General features: G+C 35.4%; 1 non-coding gene across 1 annotated transcript; it reads left to right on the top strand.

Moving 5' to 3' along the window:
- The first annotated feature begins 1,199 nt into the window (after positions 1 to 1,199).
- On the top strand, positions 1,200 to 1,306 carry LOC121209103 (small nucleolar RNA R71). Its single transcript, XR_005904220.1, has one exon. It is a non-coding gene; the product is annotated as a small nucleolar RNA R71 (small nucleolar RNA).
- Positions 1,307 to 5,850: the final 4,544 nt, after the last annotated feature.

The raw sequence follows: 5,850 nt of genomic DNA, 5'->3' as shown, positions 1-5,850 counted from the left end.
AGGGCATCAAATTAATAGTAGCGCATAAATCAGCTAGTGCTTTTTCAATATTCAGATTACCAATTAAGCAAGGGATTGTAAAACTTCCTGGATCTTTTAGTTTGGTTGGCAGCTTATTTTGGAGTATGGCGGAGCACTCCTCGTTGAGTTCTACCGTAGATAAGTCCTCAAACTTCCTTTTATTTGTTAAAAGCTCCTTCAAAAATTTTGCGTATGTAGGCATCTGCAAGATAGCTTCAACAAAAGGTAAGTTGATATGTAATTGCTTAAAAAGTTCAAGAAACTTACTGAATTATGCGTCAATACGGTCTTTTTTTAATTTTGCTAGATATGGAACCGGTTGTGTATATTCCTCCGACACTGGTTTGTCACTATTTTCAGGTTTTTCTTCCCTCCTTTCGCTTTCCACGGCTTCTTGTGCTAACTTCTTTTCAGATTCTGCTAACACTTTCCCACTCCTTAGTGTAACCGCTTTGACATGCTCTCTTGATTTGGTATTACTAAATAATTTTTCTGGTGGTCTTTCCGAGATTAGTTTAGAAAGTTGGCTTATCTGAGTTTCTAGTCCTTGGATCTATGCTTGTTGATTCTTAAGTGTTGTCTCGGTATTTTGGAAATGGATTTCTGACATTGATATAAATTTTGAGAGCATCTCCTCAAGGTTCGGTTTCTTCTCTTGTTGATAAGGTGGCTGTTAAAAACCCTGAGGATTTTGTGGCTTTTGATTTCCTTGACCACCCTAGGAGAAATTTGGGTGGTTCCCTCAACCTGTATTATAAGTATTATTGTATAGGTTATTTTGAGATCTACAGTTATTATTACCCATATATTTGACTTATTCTTCTTCAGTTGTAGGATTGAAGGATTGGTATTCTGTATGCACACCTCCTCCGCTTGAGTCACTCCTCATTACTAGATGTACCTGTGTAGAACCAAGAATACTATCAATCTTTTTATTGAGATGTTCTACCTGATTAGAGAGCATGGTGACTGAATCGATGTTATAAACGCCGACTGTTTTTGTTGGCTTAGTCCTCATGACTTGCCATTGATAGTTATTCAGTGACATTTCTTCAATGAATTCATAAGCCTCTTCAGGTGTTTTCTTGTTGATGGTTCCGTCAATAGCTGCATCAACCATTTGCTGAGTCGTGGGATTCAGACCATTGTGGAATGTTTGTACTTGAAGCCAAAGCGGCAACCCATGGTGAGGGCACCTTCTCAGTAAGTCCTTATATCTTTCCCATGCATCGTAAAGTGTTTCTAAAACCATCTGTACAAAAGAAGAGATATCATTACGTAATTTAGCTGTTTTAGCCGGCAAAAACTATTTTAGTAAAAATTTCTCGGTCATTTGCTCCCAAGTAGTGATAGACCCTCGTGGTAACGAGTTTAACCACGGTTTAGCTTTGTTTCTCAGTGAGAAGGGAAATAACCGAAGACGGATGGCATCATCAGAAACGCCATTGATTTTGAATGTATCGCAAAATTCCAGGAAATTTTCTAAGTGAGTGTTGGGATCTTCATCCTGCAAACCATCAAACTGAACAAACTGTTGTATCATCTGAATAATGTTAGGTTTTAATTCAAAATTAGTCGCAGCAATAGCAGGTCTAACTATACTTGATTTAGTTCCTGTTAAAGAGGGTTTAGCATAGTCATACATAGTACGTGGAGCAGGATTTTGATTAGCTGCAATTGTAGGAGGTAGCTGATTGTCTTGGTCTTCAGCCATCTCGTCAGTTGGAGGTAGAGTATTGTCTTCTTGTTTGTTTTCTGTGTATCGTAAACTACACCTTATTTCTCTTTGATTTCACCGAACTGTTCGATCGATTTTTTCGTCAAAAAGTAAGGGTCTTGACAGGTTTCTTCTAGTCATAAACTATAAAATCCTGCCAAGAGAAAGAAAAAGTAAATTAATAAATAGTAAAATTAAATTAAATTAAATTAAATTAAATTACTAGAAAAATAAATGGCTAAAGTAATAAAAATTTAGTGTTCCTAATATTTCAGATCCTAGGCAACGGCACCAAAAACTTGATCGCAGTGATTTGTAACAAGTAATAAATTTTTATAATGAAGATCAAACCTAAACTAACTATTATCACGATGAAAAGGCAAGAGCACCTATCGAACAATAGTATAGTAATGGCAAGACCGGGATGTCGTACCCAAGGGAACCAAAAGTACTAGTAATAACTATCTTTTTATTATCTAGCCTAGGAATAAAAGGGTTTGTTTTAATTAACTAATTATTTAAACTAAGAACGCACAGAGAAAAGAATTGGGGAATTGCTTTTAGGAAAATCGATTGACTTGAGACAATACCTAATGAAAAATCCACCTAGACTTTATTTATTATTTTGGCTCCGAATCGGATGATTTATTCATTCAACTTGTTTCGTAGAGATCCCTAAGTTATGTTATTATCCCTATTCAAGACTAATAATGTCTAATCCCTAGATTGAATAACCGAGACTTTTCTCTAATTAACACCCTAGGGTTGCATTAACTCGATCTATGGATCCCCTTATTAGGTTTCACCCTAATTCGGCAAAATTTTGTCACCCTATTTCTAAGTGCGTAATCAACTCCGCTTAATTATGGCCAATGTACTCTTAGACAGGGTCTATTCCTCCTCTGAATAAGAGCGTTTCTTGAATCAATATCCTGGGATATCAAAACACGAATTAAGAACACATAATTAAGAACAAGTTAAATATTTATCATACGATTCAGAAAATAGTAACAAGATTCATCTTAGGTTTCATTCCCCTTAGGTGTTTAGGGGATTTAGGTCATAACTAAATAAGAAAACATCTCAGAAGAATAAAGAATACAAAACATAAAGAAAACCCAAAACTCCTAAAGGGAAATTGAGGAGAGATCTTCAATAGTGATCATGAATCTGGCTTCTGAAATGGATCAATCGGCTTCCTTAGGGTAATTCCTTACCCCTCTTCTCTGTCTCCCTTTTTCTCCTCCTATAGTGCGTATTTATAGGCTTTGGAATGCCTAGAAACCCTCCAAAGTGGCCTTTTTTGAATTGGACTTAACTTGGGCTCAGCAGGGACACGCCCTTGTGACACGGCCGTGTGACTTGATTGCCAGGCCGTGTTCGATCCGTTAAATTGCACATGGCCATTTGGGTCAATGGCCAGACTGTGTGAATCGTGAAAGCCTTGGTCGACACCCTCGAAAGACACGGGCGTGTGAGCTGCCCATCTGACAAAGCTTAAGCCGTGTCATCTTCTCGATTTGGTTTGTTTTGTCCCTTTTTGGCTCGTTTCTGGTTCCTTTTGACTCTTGGTGGTCTCCTGAGCACAAAACATGAAATTAAAGCATTAGGAGCATCGAATTCACCAATTCTAATGAGAAATCATCTATAAAATGCATTAAACATGGGGTAAAAATATGTATAATCTATGGTTTATCAGTATGAAGCTCTATACGGTCGTAAATGTCAAACACTTTTGTACTAGATTGAGCTTAGCGAAAATAAGATTCATGGAGTTGATCTGATCAAAGAGACTGAAGACAAAGTGAAAGTAATTCGTGATAGTTTGAAAGCAACTTCAGATCAACAGAAATCTTACATAGACTTGAAACGGAAAGATATTGAGTTTTAGATTAGGGATAAAGTGTTTTTGAAAGTGTCACCGTGGAAAAAGATATTACAGTTTGGTCGGAAAGGGAAATTGAGTCCGCGATTCATCAGACCGTATGAGTCAGAAAAATGTATCAATGTTTCAAAAATACCGATTCGACCCTTCATATGTCATTTCCCCGACCGAGGTTGAAATTCAGTCTGATATGTCAAATGTTGAAGAACCGATTCAAATTTTAGCTTGTGAGATCAAAGAGTTAAGAAATAAGAAAATCGCATTAGTGAAAGTATTATGGCATGAACATGGGGTTGAAGAAGCTACATGGGAACCCGAGGATGCTATGAGAAAGCAATATCCGAACCTATTCACTGGTAAGATTTTCAGGGACGAAAATCCCTATGGGGGGAGAGTTATCACAGCCCGGTTTTAGCTAAATTAGAATAGTGGTTTTAGAACCACAAATCCGATGTCAAAAAATTATTTTAATATTATTTTTGGTTTTTGCAACATGTTATTTGATATGTGTAAAAATTTCATGAGTTAATTTTATCGTTTAATTATTCAATTTGAGAAAAAAGACTAAATCGCGTAAAATGCAAAAGTACCGTTCTATTAGCTAAAGGTGTTAAATAGCTATAGAACCCTAAATTTTAAGTCCTTAAGAGGTAAATAGTCCAACTGTGAGTTAGTGGATGATATTTGGTTTGGAATTTGTGTGAATATGAATTATTTGTAATGGTAAATTAGTAAAAAGATAAATAAAGGTTAATAAAATAAAAACAAATGAAATTTGTGTTCATCTTTCTCACTTGGAACCGAAATTGGAGAAGAAGAATGCCAAGAAATTAGGTTTTCCATTTGGTCACTTTGAATCCTTGATTAAGGTACGATTTTAACTCGGTTTTTGATGATTTCTATGTTTTTGTAATCGTTGCAGCTCAATCTAGCTAGTCCATACCTTTAATTTCTAAATTGTTAAAGTTTTTGAGAGCTTCTATTGTTGAATCTATGTGATCTTTGATGCTTAATGTTGAAATATGAAAGCTTGATTATAGTTTTACAAGGTTTGTTAAGTGATTTTTGACAAAAATGTCAAAAAGGGAATAAATTGTGAAATATGCAAATTGAGTGGTTGAAATGTGAAGTAAATGAAAGTTTTGGGCTGCTAGGGGCACTATGGTAATTCGGGTAAGCATGAGTTTTATTGAAATTATGTGAATTTTGTGTATTTGTGAAATAGGGACTAAATTGATTAAATGTGAAAATTTAGGGGCTAATGTGTAAAAAGGCTTAAATGTATGTTTTGGATTAAATTGAAAGAATATTAGATTGAATAAGTTAATTTTGAATATATTTAGATCAAGAAAAGAGGAATCCAGAATTAGATCGGGGGAAAGGCAAGATTGTCGAGTAATTGACTCATTTCGTCGTTTTCATACCCGAGGTAAGTTCGTATGTGACGATTTCTTTATAATTGTATGTAAAATGATTTGATATTGCCTAAACTATGATTATGAGATTTTCATTAATGTATGAATTGAAAATACGATTCTACGGATATATTCGAAGATGGAATCAACAAGCTATAAGTCCCGGTTGAACATTAAGAATAGATTTTGAATACTGGTGATATGTTATAAGATGATATACCGATTTGGCTTCGGGCCATGCATAACGGATGACTTGGCTTTGAGCCATGTTATTATCACTTCGGGTGCAAGTTATACCGATTTGGCTTCGGGCCATGCATATTGGATGTTTGGGCTTCGAGCCATGGAAATAGTTCTTCAAATAAGTTACCTTGATTTGGCTACGGGCCATGGTATAGGTACTTACTGTACGGGATTTATGAGTATTTGAATTCTATTCTGAATGGTTTAACGGGTACACGAATGATGTGGTTGATAAAGAGGTTAGTACAAAGCGATACAAGTATATACAGAATCTATTTGAGTATTAAACAGTGAAAGTTCAATGAGATTGTATTTGATCATGTTTTGAGACATGAAAAAGGTTTGTAGTTGATTTGTATATGGTGTTGTCATGTGTAATTGGTTGATTTGTATTTATTATATGAATTAAGTTGTTCACATACGAGCTTACTAAGCTATGAAGCTTGTAAGTTGTTCACATACGAGCTTACTAAGCTATGAAGCTTACTTCGTGTTATTTTTCTATGTTTTATAGTGAATCAAAGCTAGCTCAGATCTGGAAGTTTTCGGGAATATCATCGCACTATCGG

Source organism: Gossypium hirsutum, chromosome A10 (assembly GCF_007990345.1).
Source record: "Gossypium hirsutum isolate 1008001.06 chromosome A10, Gossypium_hirsutum_v2.1, whole genome shotgun sequence".
Classification (NCBI taxonomy): Eukaryota; Viridiplantae; Streptophyta; class Magnoliopsida; order Malvales; family Malvaceae; genus Gossypium; species Gossypium hirsutum.
This window is presented reverse-complemented; position numbering and strand designations above follow the sequence as displayed.